This window comes from Pleurodeles waltl, chromosome 2_2, assembly GCF_031143425.1.
Source record: "Pleurodeles waltl isolate 20211129_DDA chromosome 2_2, aPleWal1.hap1.20221129, whole genome shotgun sequence".
Lineage (NCBI taxonomy): Eukaryota > Metazoa > Chordata > Amphibia > Caudata > Salamandridae > Pleurodeles > Pleurodeles waltl.
In genome coordinates this window covers 144,516,353-144,532,044 of record NC_090439.1, presented here as the reverse complement: position 1 = coordinate 144,532,044, position 15,692 = coordinate 144,516,353, and positions in this window count along the sequence as shown.

The window sequence follows — 15,692 nt, the reverse complement described above, 5'->3', positions numbered from 1 at the left end:
TTTGGAATAATAATAATAAAATGTAGAAATAAATGATGTAGTGAATTAATGTACACATTTGAAAATGTGCCCTCGGAGAGTGGTCACCAAGATTCACAAATGTACTAATAAATTGAATAACATGTATGAAATATAGAAAATGTATTAAAACAATGTAGTAGTATGTCATATTGAGATATATAACATATGTTTTACATTATATTGTAGAGTTAACTTAGCCAAAGATGTGGCCTAGTTTTGCCAGGCCTCATGCAGAAGCCGAATTATTAGCACAATGTACTGAAGCTAATGTGCTGAACTGACCCTGAACTGCTTAATGTTTAATAAAATCTGCTCACAAAAAATCCTATGCGTGAATCGACGGACAGGAGATGGTGGAATCACACATGTATCAAGGACTGTGTAAAACAGATGAGGTGTACTTTCCCAGAACTCGAACAATGGAGACACTGTCTAGATAAGAAGATGAAACATTTTGATACCTGACGAGCCGGATGATGAGGGAATCGTACAGTGAAACAATCGACACCTTGAGAAACGTGTAATACTAGAATTCATAGATTTGAAAAACTAAGATCATTGGATAGAGTTATAACTGGTGATTAACTGACCAATTAGGAATTGGAGGCTAGTCTGAGTGACTTTGATATAATGACAGGACAAAGGGGGGAAACTTCAGAATAGATGTGAGAGCTTAGGCGTGGAGGTTCAAAGAGATTCGAGATTCTGTCATTGGGCTCAAGCTCTTGAGAGACTGATGTGATGCTGATGATAACCTGAAGATGAAGACAGACTTTGTTGCTGATCCATACCATGGATAGGTAGCTATGACAATGTGACTGATTTACTTTTTGTGCTTTTTCTTTCTAGGTACCAGCTGTGTTGTCTAAATAGTTTTGTTTCCTAAACTAGATGATTTTCCAAATTCATGTTCTAAACTGTTTTCACAATAGGTCCCAAATGCTACTGCTAATCTAGGTTAGGTAGGGTCCCTATCCTGAGACGTTGACATGTGCGGTGACATGATTGATGGACTGATTTATTGAACTCTGCTACTCATGTTAACATATTCGTCGTTATTGGTTATGTTGAAGCATTAGAATGCATGTTTTCTCAAGTTCTGATTACGTTTTGTTATTGGTGGTCACTAATGAATTATTCTTGAGTGGATTTGAATAAAGTTTGAATTAATCCCATGACTTAGTATTTTAACTAATAGGGAAATAAAATTGTTAAAACGTATACTGAGTTGTGATTATTCATGAATGTTGACACTAATAGCTACTGATCAATGTGTTGCTTATTAGTTATTGATTTATGTATTGATTGTTGATGAACATTGGTGACACCATAGCTAGGATACTTCATGCGAATCAAAAGGTACATCAACCTATACACATCCCCTTGTAAGTTTTCTTACTAAGGCCAAGGCGCGCTAGCAAGGTCCATCAAGAGAAAACACCACAGAGAAAGAAAAAGTTTCAAGTTCAATCCTGAAGATAATATTAACAGAAGGTACACGAAAGGGAGATAAGTGGCTGAATTTGCAAGTGGAGAAAAGGAAAGAGGTGATTGTTGAGCCAACAATAGAGGAAGAAGTAGATACTATGAGAAAGGAGGAATTAAGCGAAGAAGAGTTGAATGGTGATCGAAAGTTGAAAAGAAAGAGAATGACAAGTTGAAGATCTGCAGGTCCTGAAAGGGCGTATGCAACTACAAACGAGTGGCAACAAGAGTTTACGGTGGTCATTACAACATTGGTGGTAAAAGCCGCTTACTGCCGTGCAGAAGACCGCCAAAATACCGCCGCGGCTGTGGAATTCCGCCACAGCTATTATGACCCACATCTCGCAATCTGACAAAATTCATACACCCACACAAGTCCGCCACACCAAAGGTCAGTGATAAACTGGCGAAAACAAATCCTCCACCGTCACGCCAACAGAAATACGCCCACACTATCACGACACATGAATCCATGCGGCGGTTTTTCAACCGCGGTATTCCATTGGCGGTACACACCGCCGCGCTCAAAATACACACATACATACAAAACACCGCCACATTGGACAATTCGAAATACACACACCTGACACACATACACACACCCCTCCCACACACCCAATACAATATAAAACACACACCCACATCACCCACAAACCCCCACGACAAAAATTCCAAAAGAAGGACAGAGAGAGACACTACCATCCACAAACTAGCAGCCACAGGCACTCAACACCATCACCCACACAACTTCCACGCACAAAACAACACACACCACATTCTGTGGAATAGTCGACAGGGTAAACGCAGTGGGACAACACCCAAGAAATCGGGATGACATCAGGAAGAGGTGGAATGACCTATGGGGGAAGGTGCGTTCTGTGGTCTCAAGACACCACCTGGCGGTTCAGCAGACTGGCGGCGGACCCCCACCTCCTCCTCCACAACTAACAACATGGGAGGAGCAGGTCTTGGCGATTCTGCATCCAGAGGGCCTCGCAGGACTCGGTGGAGGAATGGACTCTGGTAAGTCAAAGCTTTACTAATATATCCCCCACCCTTCCTGCATGCCATCACACACTCCTACCCGTACCCTCACCCTCAGCACTCCACCAACTCACATATACCCCACTATCTCAAACCACCCATCCCAACACCAAGCCCTGCATGCAACCCCAACGCATGGACACCCATTACTAAAGCATGCCCACTGCACATACACATACAACCCCCTAAACCATCATCACACAAGTCCCCACATAGGAATGCAAGCACTGGGGTACACCGGTCACCCACCCATTGCCCACCATGACACACACAGATGCAATAATTAAGCTTTTACACCCCTGCAGGACCACTACCCAACGTCACCAGACTGGAGGGTCCAGACATCTCCACCCAACCCACAGAAGAGGCCCACAGTGATGACAGCAGCTCTGTCCAACTGGATCCAGATGACCAGCCCGGACCATTGTGGGCCTCGGGACAGTCAGTTCCCCTCAGACAGGCACAGGCCACCACATACCTTCCCCCCTCATGAAACACCAGCACAGCACCCACCCAGCATGCCCACACCTCTCTACCCAGGACACGTCAATCAGCTGTGTGTCCACCACTACAGGGAACCCAGGATAACCCACCACCCCAACAACAACAGGGACCTGTGGGCAGTGGCAGTGGGCACACGGTCCAGGGGACGGAGGCCCAGGAACACAGGGGAACTGGGAGGGCTGCTGTGCGACAGGGGGCAGACAGGCCAAGGGAACCCATTCTCCACAAGGCCCTCTCCTCCATCATGGGAACATACCACCACTCCCAGGAAATGATGGCAATGGTCCTGGCCAAGTTTCAGGAGACCCAGCACATGCAGGAGGAACAGTATATGGGCTTCAGGGAGGAACTCAGAACCATCAGCTCTTCCCTGAGCACCATCGTAGGGGTGCTGAAGGAAATACTAAACACCAAGAGGGACACTGTGGCACTCCAAGGGGCCCCTGACACTAGCATAGACGATGAACTGCCCACCGCCTCCGCCGGTGCTAGTGGACAGGAGGCACCGCCACAGGACCACAACACCAGCACCCCACCCCCTGCAGATGGAGAACCACCCTGCAAGCGGTCCCGGAGATCCAGGAACAAGACAGAGCACGATGCCAAGACCCCCACCAAGAAATGAGACCACCCTGATTGTCAACCCACTGTCCCACTTTTTCACCCTGTCCAAATTGGAACTGCCCCAGCTCCACTTCCTATGCCCATATGGGCAATGCACCTATGAGACAAATAGACTGGACTCTGCCATGGACACTCCTCCGCCATCACCCCTCACAATTTAACTTCCCCCTCCAATATTTTGCTTTTAAATAAACACACCTAAAGCACCAAGATCTGGAGTCTGTCTGTGATTTTGAAATAGTGTATTTGCAATTACAGTGACAAAATGTCCAGGTATTAGTAATGTCAACATACCTATGTCACACAGCTCTAGTCCATGAGGAATCTAAGCAGATGACACACGTTGGGACCCACACCTGTGAAACCGTAAGGGAAAGTGACAACTCAGTGACCATACACTGGGTGAAATCGACAGACAGGATAGAGGTAGTAGTGTCAAAGTGCGTGTAGTAGGCAGGAATGTATTCTCACCTGTGTTTCACTGGAAATATTGCTGGATGACTGAGTCCCTGTTGTCAATGTCTTCTTCATCTGCTTCCTCCTCATCACTGTCCACAGGCTCCACAGCTGCCACAACACCACCATCTGGACCATCCTCCTGCAGAAAAGGCACCTGTCGTCGCAAAGCCAAATTATGAAGCATACAGCAGGCCACGATGTTCTGACACACCTTCTTTGGTGAGTAGAATAGGTATCCACCTGTCATATGGAGGCACCTGAACCTGGCCTTCAGGAGGCCGAAGGTGCATTCGATCACCCTCCTAGTCTGCCCAGGGGCCTCATTGTAGCGTTCCTCTGCCATGGTCCTGGGATTCCTCATTGGGGTCAGTAGCCATGACAGGTTGGGGTAACCAGAGTCTCCTAATAGCCACACCCGGTGCCTCTGCAGTAGACCCATCACATAAGGGATGCTGTTATTCCTCAGGATGTAGGCGTCATGCACTGAGCCAGGGAACATGGCATTCACATGGGAGATGTACTGGTCTGCCAAACATACCATCTGTACATTCATGGAATGATAACTCTTCCGGCTTCTGTACACCTGTTCACTCCTGTGGGGGGGGCCAAAGCCACATGGGTCCCATCAATGGCACCTATGATGTTGGGGATATGTCCAAGGGCATAAAAGTCACCTTTCACTGTAGGCAAATCCTCCACCTGAGGGAAAACGATGTAGCGTTTCAGAAGGGCAGACAACACTCTGGACAACACGTTGGAAAACATAGGCTGGGACATCCCTGATGCTATGGCCACTGTTGTTTGAAAAGACCCACTTGCAAGGAAATGGAGCACTGACAGCACCTGCACTTGATGGGGGATTCCTGTGGGATGGCGGATTGCTGACATCAGGTCTGGCTCCAACTGGCTACACAGTTCCTGGATTGTGGCACAGTCAAACCTGTAGGTGATGATCAAATGTCTTTCCCCCATTGTTGACAGGTCCACCAGCGGTCAGTACACCGGAGGATTCCACCATCTCCTCACATGTCCCAGCGGACGGTGCCTATGAAGGACAAGAGCGACCACAGAGTCAAACAACTCAGAGGTATGTACCCATAGTCTACACAGAACACCAATCATACACAAAATGTGGCCTGTATGTGTGTTGAGAGTAGGCCTAGGTATGTGTGACGCAGTTGGTAACTAGGCCATGTGGGCCCCTGAAATGGCGGCTGCCTGACCTCTAAAGCGGGACAATGTGATGTGAGGTAAATGCTCTGGCGTTGTACACCATTGCGGTAGGCGGTCGAAGACCGCAGCCCAATGCTGCATTGGTTATCATTGGACCCTATGGGTCCAGGAGCCAATGACGATGTATGCCGGCGGTGATGGTACGCACCGCCGCGGACGTGACCGCCGCGGACGTGACCGCCATTTTCTAACTGTTTAATCACTCGATACCTGATCTTCGACAGGAGAGGACCTACACTGCAAGTGCTGCTGTGACCTCAGTCTGGAAGAGACAATGGCTCATGCGTCTGGGGAAAAGTCTCCTGCCTTCACTGCAGAGGAGTTGGAGAAGCTCGTCAAGGGGGTCCTCCCCCAGTACACACTACTCTACGGTCCTCCAGACCAACAGGTAAGTACACAGGGAGCATGTTGTATGGGCTATGCCTGTGTGGAGACGGCTGGTTGTAAGAAGGAAGGGGGCAGAGTTCTGAGTGCATGAAAGACGGTCAATGCATGTGCCATATGGCAAGGGTAGGGATGGGGGCCACTCATTTTGACAGTGCAGTTGGTAATGACTTCTCTTCTTCCCCTGTACATTTCATGTAGGTCAGTGCCCACCAGAAGAAGGATATTTGGCGTGCCATCGCCAAGGACGTCCGGACCCTGGGGGTCCACCACAGACGGAGCACCCACTGCCGGAAGAGATGGGAGGACATTCGCCGCTGGAGCAAGAAGGCGGCGGAGGCTCATCTGGGGATGGCCTCCCAACGTGGGAGGGGTGCCCGTCGAACCATGACCCCCCTGATGTTCCGGATCCTGGCGGTGGCCTACTCTGAGTTAGATGGGCACTTGAGGGCAACACAGCAGACACAAGGGGGTGAGTACACTATCATTCAGCTGACTTTGCGCGCAGTGAAGGTGTCTTGGTGGGGGAGGAGGGCTGTGGTTTCCCCTAAGCCAGGGCGAGTTCCGTAGGCTAGGCCCATTCATAAGGCATGGCCCTGTGGCCCCCCACCCAACCTCTGTAGAGTGCCAAGTACTGCTATTCATGCCCCAGGGTCATCTATGTGTGCAGGTGTCGTCCATAGCCTTGTAGGCCATTTCGCAGGAATTGCACTGTAGAGGCCAACAGTGTGACGTAGTGCAGGGGGCTGCTGTGTCTGTATTGTTCGCCAACGGTAGCGGTAAGCCATGCACTCAACCTGTCTTTCTACTGTTTCCCCCCCATTTTTTTGCGGTCTCCCTGTTCTTGGGTGCATTAGCATCATCAGGCGGAAGTCGAGTGGCACCGGAGCACGAGGGAGCTGCATCCCACATGGGCACGGAGGCCCACACTACGGACTCAGAATACACCAGTGGGACGGAGGGCGAGGGGAGCACCACGGCGGTCACAGGATCTGCAACCAGCGACATGGACTCGTCCTCCGATGGGAGCTCCCTTGTGGTGGCGGCAACATCTGTGCCCCCCACTACTACAGGTACAGCCACCACCCCCTCTACCAGCAACGCCCTCCCAGCAGCCCCTCAGCCTTTGCCCCGTGCCCGCTCACCCAGGAGGGTGGACATCACCTTCGCCCCAGGCACCTCAGCCCCTGCCCCAGTCACCTCTGCTGCCCTCAGTGAGGAGGCCATTGACCTCCTCAGGTCCCTCACTGTTGGGCAGTCTACCATTTTGAATGCCATCCAGGGTGTAGAAAGGGAGTTGCAACACACAAATGCATTCCTGGAGGGCATTCATTCTGGTCAGGCTGCCCTTCATCGAACCCTTCAAACTCTGGCCTCAGCACTGATGGCAGCCATTGTCCCTGTATCTAGACTCCCCCCTCCAACTTCCTCCACCCAGACCCAATCCCCTGTACCTCTGTCTATCCCAAGCACACCATCAGACCAGCCTGCACACACCTCACCACCCAAGGGAAGCTCAGGCAAACATAAGCACCACAAATCCAACAGGCACTCACGCAAGCATCACACACATACAGACACACCAACATCCACTGCCTCCACTGTGTCCCCCTCGTCCTCGTCTCCCTCCTCCCTCCCAGTCTCGTCTACACACACACCTGCATACACTACCACTACAGCCACTATGTCCCGCACCAGCACACCCACCACCACACCCCGCTCAAGTGCACTTACCACCCACACTACCATTTGCACGTCCCCTGTGTCCTCTCCCAGTGTGTCTGTGACGCCCCCTCTGAAGATAGACAAACGCAGGCACACACCCACCCAACAGCCATCCACGTCACGACAGCCTCAAGCGCATGCACCTGCACCCAAATCCACCAAACCTACACCTCCTACAACCACCACCTCTTCCTCCACTCCCAAACCCCCTCCAGCTACCCATCCCAGTGTGTCCCAAAAACTTTTCCTGTCCAACCTTGACCTATTTCCAACCCCCCCTCCAACTCATAGGTCCCGTACTAGCACCTCAGCCAAAAAATCTCCGGGACCAGTGCTGCCTGTTGTTACAGGTATGTGAGGTGCACCGGCCACCAGGGCACCCAGTGTGGCACGGAGCCACAGCACAGCCAGTCCCCCCCCTGTGAAGCACCAGAAGTTGGACAGTGCCCGGCGGGAGAGGGGGAAGACTCCAGCCAGCCAAGCCGCTCACAGGGGTCCCGGGGGGAGTGTGGACTCAGCTGTGACTTCTCTCAAGGTGGGGAAGGGGCAGAGGTATCCTGCAAAGTCTGGGAGGGGCAGCATGGTGGAGAAGACCGCCATCATCCCCGCCGGCCAGGAGGCCACCGCCAGCCCCATCGTCACTGCCCAGGAGGAAGCCACCACCAGCCCCATCTTCACTGCCCAGGAAGAGGCCACCGGCAGCCCCATCGTCACTGCCCAGGTAGAGGCCACCGCCAGCCCCATCGTCACTGCCCAGGAAGAGGCCACCGCCAGCCCCATCGTCACTGCCCAGGAAGAGGCCACCGCCAGCCCCATCGTCACTGCCCACGAGGAAGCCACCGCCAGCCCCATCGTCACTGCCCAGGAAGAGGCCACTGCCAGCCCCATCGTCACTGTCCAGGAAGAGGCCACCGCCAGCCCCATCGTCACTGCCCAGGAGGGCCCCGCAAGCCACAGCCCAGCTGACCCATAAAGGACCGCCAGCCACACGCCAGCTGGGCAATGACGGACCGCCATGGCAAGCACCGCTGAACAGGGCAAGCACCGCTGAACAGGGGCAAAGACCGCCATGGCAAGCACCGCTGAACAGGGCAAGCACCGCTGAACAGGGCAAGGACCGCTGAACAGGGCAAAGACCGCCATGGCGAGCACCGCTGAACAGGGCAAAGACCGCTGAACAGGGCAAGCACCGCTGAACAGTGCAAAGACCGCCATGGCAAGCACCGCTGAACAGGGCAAGGACCGCTAAACAGGTCAGAAACTGCCAACTCAAGCACTGCTGAACAGGGGCAACGACCGCCATGGCAAGCACCGCTGAACCGGGCAAACACCGCTGAACAGGGCAAGCACCGCTGAACAGGGCAAAGACCACCATGGAAAACACCGCTAGCCCATTTGCAGCAGGGGCAGTGACGCAACTGGGATCGTCACGGGGTGAGTGCTGCACTCTGGGCACCAGTCCCCCTCCAGAACCAGTGGAGACATGCATCCACTCCGTCTGTCCTGCACAGGATGAAGCACTCTGGGCCCCAGTCCCCCTCCAGAACCAGTGGAGACTGTCATCCACTTGTGAGACTGTGGCTTTGCACTCCCCAGGATGGTACAGTGGGCAAACCACCCACTGTAGAGACTTGAGAGACTGTGGCTTTGCACTCCTCAGGATGGTACAGTGGGCAAACCAACCACTGTAGAGACTTGAGAGACTGTGGCTTTGCACTCCCCAGGATGGAACAGTGGGCAAACCACCCACTGTAGAGACTTGAGAGACTGTGGCTTTGCACTCCCCAGGATTAAACAGTGGGGAAACCACCCACTGTATGGACTTGTGAGACTGTGGCTTTGCACTCCCCAGGATGGTACAGTGGGCAAACCACCCACTATAGAGACTTGTGAGACTGTGGCTTTGCAATCCTCAGGATGGTACAGTGGGCAAACCAACCACGGTAGAGACTTGTGAGACTGTGGCTTTGCACTCCCCAGGATTGATCAATGGGCATGGAGCCCCCTCGTGGATCTGGCGTCGTGCACTCATTCGGCTGAGGTGCCCCCCTTCCCTTCCCCCTGAGGTGCCTGTTGTATTTCTATCTGATGTCCCAGCAGTGTTCTCTCCGTCATGTTCAGGTATCTTGTGTGGGCCTCGCCCATGTATTTTGGGCCCAGTGGTCGACGGACTATGAATGATGCACAACCTGCACTAATAATCGTGATGTATATTTTGTTTATAGTGTATATATATATATATATATATATATATATATATATATATATATATATATATGTATATATATATATATATATATATATGTGTATATTTTTGCTTACTGATTTTGGATATATTACAATTGTTACACTAATTTCCTTTTGTCTCTGCGTTTTTCCAGGGGGGTTGGGGTGTGTTACTGTAATGTATAGATAAGCATTGGTGTGTGTGTTGTAGTGGTTGAGGGTCGGGGTGGGGGTTGGGGTGTTGAGTTTGTGTGTCCCTGTTTTTTCCCTCCCCCTCCCCTATGTCGTAGGTGCAGCACTCACTGTGGTCTTCGCCGCCGGCATTGGTGATCCTCGTAGAAGAGCAGGAAGACTGGCGCTGGAAGAATTTGAAGTTCTGGCTCCATGCTGTCCTCCTTCCTCGTGGAGTGTGTAGAGGTGAGCATTTTTCATTCGAAATGCCTGTTTCCGCCGTGTTTTTATCCGCGTTGTATCCGCTCCGGAAAAGGTGGCGGATTGGCCTGTCATAATAGTGTGGGTGGTACATTGTTCCCCGCCTGTCTGTTGGCGGTGACCGCCAAGCTGTTGGTCTGTACCGCCGTGGCGGTCGGAGTGTTAAAGTGGCTGTCTTTGTTGGCGGTTTCCGCCACGGCCGTAATTGCTAAATTTTTACCGCCGGCCTGTTGGCGGTCTTACCGCCACTTTAACACCTTCTTCCAGGGATGTAATGACCCCCTATGTCCTTTTGTTTTGATAGGTAAGTTCTGAGTCAGTATTTAGAAGTGACCTGTAAAGGAGTGATGAACTTAACTGTTGAAACAATCTGAGAAATACTTTTGAGAAAAAGACTAGAAAAGACATTGATAACCTGATTTGACATTTGAAACTGATGTTGACAAAGCTTCTAACCGATTTTGATAAGGAGAAGGGTTCCTGGAGGTGAAACTGATCTGCTGAAAGAATTGTCTATTTTTGTTTTTTTCTGTACTTTTCTAAGTTACTTCTACTTTCTGATTCTTTACAGATCATGGCTGATGTAGATAAACAAATTAGGGGTGTTAGGCACTGTATTTATATGAGCAGTGGTTTGGCAATTATGTGTGGGATATTGTTTATAGTATTGATAATGGGAATGTCTGTTCTTGATGCGAAAAGAGCCAACCATACTTCTGCTTTTGAGACTACTATATTAACAGCCTTAGAAAGATTTAAGTTAGACGAAAAGTATTTGCATGACTTTACTAATGTTCAAGGAGAAATTTCTTCTAATGTTTTCTATCGCTTGATGAGTGAGTATGTTGAGACGATGAATGCAAAAGATTGTCTTGTGTGTACGCTGATTCCTTCATCAGTCGAGGAAGGAATCACTTACCATAGTCTTCCACTAACATGTGGGATAGGTTGTAGTCTGTTACTAACAAGATTCTATAATCAGGAGTACATCCCATATTTCTACTGTTTGTTCCCATTATTAGATGCTTGAGTAGAGTAGCTAAGAATAATGACATGGAATTAGTTAGTTTCTATGAACCTACACTAACGTTTGGGACAGCTTTTGCTCATAAAAATAACCTCACATGCGTGCTTACACCCTTAGAGAAAAGCTTCTTAGATCACACTGATGATAGGAGAAAAGCATTGAGAGAGATATTAGAAAAAGGATTAAAGAAAATTACTTATCAAAATGATTATGATTACACTGCAATTAAAACGCAAGGGAAATTAGTTTTAGATGCATTACACGCAGGGAAGCTTTGTATATATAGGCCTAAATCACGCACTGACACTTTATTTGTGGGTGTGAGTGAATGTAGGCATGGGTTTTTGTTTCAAAGTAAATGGACATTTATGTGAATGGTCAGGACTCTGTGATTCTTGGGATCTAATATATTTGTGGACTTAATGATCATTACCTTCTTCCAACAGGATGGTGTGGGACATGTTATTTGAGGGTAGTATTCCAAAAGATTTACCAGATGGAGGATTTGAAAAAGTTTCTGAAATTGACAGAATACATCATAAGAGACAGAGGAGGGAAACCTCTTCTGCGATACGGGGAGATATTTTTTGTGCGGTGATTCCTTCAGTCGGAGTCATCCTGAATTCGATCAAGATTCGAAAGTTGTCCACTATTATGGATAACATGCTGACAAACATTTCAGGGGCTATACTCGTGATAGGTACTGAATTGGCTGCGGATAGAGCTATGACTCTTCAAAATCTTCTTACTTTAGACATTCTTTTAGCAAAAAATGGTGGAGTCTGTAAAATGACTAACTCTAGGCATTGCTGCTTGTATATTCCTAACAACACTAAAGAGATAAGAGACTTACTTACTAATCTGACTAACGCAAGTAGTGATTTGAAGAAATTGACAGAACCAGGTGTTTGGGAAAAGGTTGGTAAGGGGTTTGCTTCAGTGAGAAATTGGCTTAGTTGTATTTGGAATGGGGTTTTATTGAAAATCGTACAGGGAATATTAATTGTCATAGGTTGCTTATTAGGAATATGGGAATTATGTAAATTATGTAAAAGAATTAAATTGAAAAGCTCTAAAAATAATCAGAGGAGGGAAGAAAAGAAAAGGAAAAGAGTTTATAAGGAAAATTCAAAGAGAAGACAAAATGTGGAAGAAATTCAAATGAAAAATTGTGGGTAGTAAATTTGGTGTGATGACACATTTAGTCATCAGAGGAGGGATTGTTGAAGCAGATGTCTTAATTAGAAATTTTTAGTGAGTGTTTATGTATTTTGAATAATTACTTATGTAGAAAAATGAATAACGTTGAAAAATCACGTTTGAAAATGTGACCTCGAAGAATGGTCACCAGTGTTCACGAAATGTAATAAAATATAATTAATCAACATTAAATATTGAAGATGTATTAGATTAATATAGTAATATGTCATATTAAGGGTAACGAATTATGTTATTGCTTATTGATTGTAGGCCTTAACTTAGTGAGTGTCTTGGCCTAGTTTGCCAGGCCTCACGCAAAAGTTATATTTCTCAGTGTTTAATACAAAATGCTGACAGAGTAAACTAACTGTGAAATGCTCATTGTTTTAATGAAAAGCTTTGCAGACATCTTTCTATGGGAACCGAAGGACAGGAGATGAGACCTCTCACAAAGTAACAATTTCTGTGTAAAATGTGCAAAGGGTTCTTCCCCAGGAGATGAAGATGCAACAAAATTGATACCTGATGAGCCAGATGATGAGAACATCATAAGGCGAAACAACCAACGACATGTGAACTGTGAAATATTAGAATTCATAGATTTGGTGCATAGACATCATTTGACAGAGTACTAACATATGATTAATTGACTAACTGGAATTTGGGGGATAGTTTGAGTGACTTTGATCTAACAACGTGACAGAGGGAAAAGACTTCAGATCTTACCCTGTTATGAGATGCGATATTGAGAAGAAGAGATTCAAGATTCTGCAATAGGGCTCATACTCTCTGACTGAGAGCCTGATGTTTTGCTGATCAATTGATGACCCCAGGACGAAGACTAAATCTGCTTGCTGACCCATACAGTGGATAGGTTGATATGACAATGATGACTGAATTACATTTTTGTGCCTTTTCTTTTTAGGTACCAACTTGGCTGTATAAATATTTTCTTTAGGTGGATGTTTTTCCAAAATTGTGTTCTAAATTGTTTTGCATGAAGCCCCACATGCTGATGCTAATTTGTGTTAGTTAGGTTTACTCACATGACGACTGATGAATTATAGAGACAAATGGTTGACAAACTATTTTGCTGAACATGATGGATATCATAGCTTTGCTGAATGTTTTGTGTTGATGCCTTAGAATGTCTTTTAATTCAAGCTCTGATGAGATCACGCCTTCTGTGACTTGCTGATCAACAAACGTATTAAAATTGTTTTGATTTGAAGTTGATGATTAAGTTTACTGACTTAGTATTGTTAATATTAGGGAAATAAACTTACTAAACTTATAATTAAAGGTGTGGTTATTCATGGCTGAAGATTCATGGTGTGTGAATTTTACTGACTTCATTGATTGTTGATTTGACTAATGGTTATTGATTGTTGTGTGTTGATTATTGATTCTGTACTGAAAATATTGTAAGAAAAGGTTCATCGACCTATACGCGCCTCCTTGTAAGTTTACTTACCAAGGACCAACGTGCAAACAAGTGCATTGCTTTTTTTATTACCATGGGCACAAAAAATATAGGGCATACTTGGTAAAATGCCAATAGGGTGCAAAGCAGTTGCACTAGTTCAGTCCAGGATTTTATTCTTTCAATTCTGGAACTTATACCCTTGTTTTATAAAGGAATAAACAACACTACAAGTCTTGTAATTCAAAGGAAAAAACCCGGTCTGGAGCAGCACGCCACTAATGGACCAAGGAAATGTGACAGGGTTGAAGGCGGTAATCTAGCTATTGTATGAATTCAAGCAAACAGGCACTCCTATTGAAGCTACTGTTTAAGTAATATTTCTCAGAAACACTGTGCATCATATTTATTATATAAAAAAGTAATGTTTTATTTCCCCATTTTAATCTCTTGTTTTTTCTCATTACCTTTTTTCTTCACCCTTTAATCTTTTAGACATTTTGAAATTGGTTTTCCCCTTGTGGCTTTCTATTTTATCCCCTGCCATAGTTTCCACTCTCTTTCATCCTATCCCCCTTGTGTTTATTTTGTTATATGATTCCATAGGCTCCAGCAAATTATTTCCTTGTATTCTCTGTGTATATGCATTAATTTAATTGACCTTTATGTCACTTTTCATTCATTGCATAATTAATGCTTCTCTGATATTGCCTAATTTAGAACAGTAGCATCCAAGATCCGAAACTACAGATCTCATGAGGCCTGGAACTATCAGGCAATGGGAAATCACAACACAGTATCAATAACCTCCATTAGCAACTCAACAATATCTAGAACAGCCCTCTATTCTTGCTGCTGGCAATCAAGATAAGTATTGACCATAATTCTACAGTACTGTTACTTTTCCTTATGCTTATACTGTTTGCTGATATGTAAAAACTATATATCTGTTAGAGTTATTTTATCCCTAGCAGGCACATTGCTGCATTATCCTCGAGCACTGGTCTTTTGTGCTCTTACGTGTCTCTGACTGCGGCCGTCATTTTTTCTTCCTTTTGTCACATGTGCTTTCTTATACCAGTAACACATCTTCACCTTTGTTCAGGTGGTATTGTGAGCCTTTCTCCCATCATGTTTCCTGCTGTTTCTTCCCCACATGGGTTCCTTCTGCTCCCCTTTCAATCAGCGTCTACCATCTGATCCCTCATTTTTCTCCTTCCAAGGGCTTGACCTAAGTTCCCCCCTTCTCTCCTTTTGTTCCCACAGTGTTTTGTTGAACTCAGTTCACACCCAGAGGTGGAGCCTGGGGTTGTTTTCACATTTAGACTTTTCCCTAGCCATTTAAAGTCCAATTTTCTGTGGGGCTCTATTATTATTTTTTGCAGGATGGAAATTGATAATTTTGCACTGGAACAGGATATTGAGGAGGAAGAGGATACTCTCTAGGATAATCGGAATGACATCATTAAGGCTCACGTTGAACAGCTCTTGAGCCTCTATGAACAAGGTCACTACAAAATACAGAAATTCTGTAATTAATGTAGTCAAAGACAATTTTGACCCAACCTGTGTGAGAAAGCAGAAAGCTGAGAGCAATGGGGTTCCCTTTGCCTGCTATCATTAAACCCAAATCCAAGAATAATACTGTGCTACTAATTAGTAACATTTCCTCACACATGAGAGAGGATGTGGTTCCTCCCAAGCCTCTTTCTAAGGAATATCAAATTGTCTGACTCTAAGTGCAAATCAAAATCTAAGGACATTTCGTCTACCATTGTCATTTCCAATATCCCTGATTCTGATGATGACATGGGTGATTTGGGTTTCGACCATGACAAAGATGGGGTTGGGGACATTGAACCTTTTTTCCCCCTTCCCCTGAAAAAAACCCAACTTGGCTTCTTC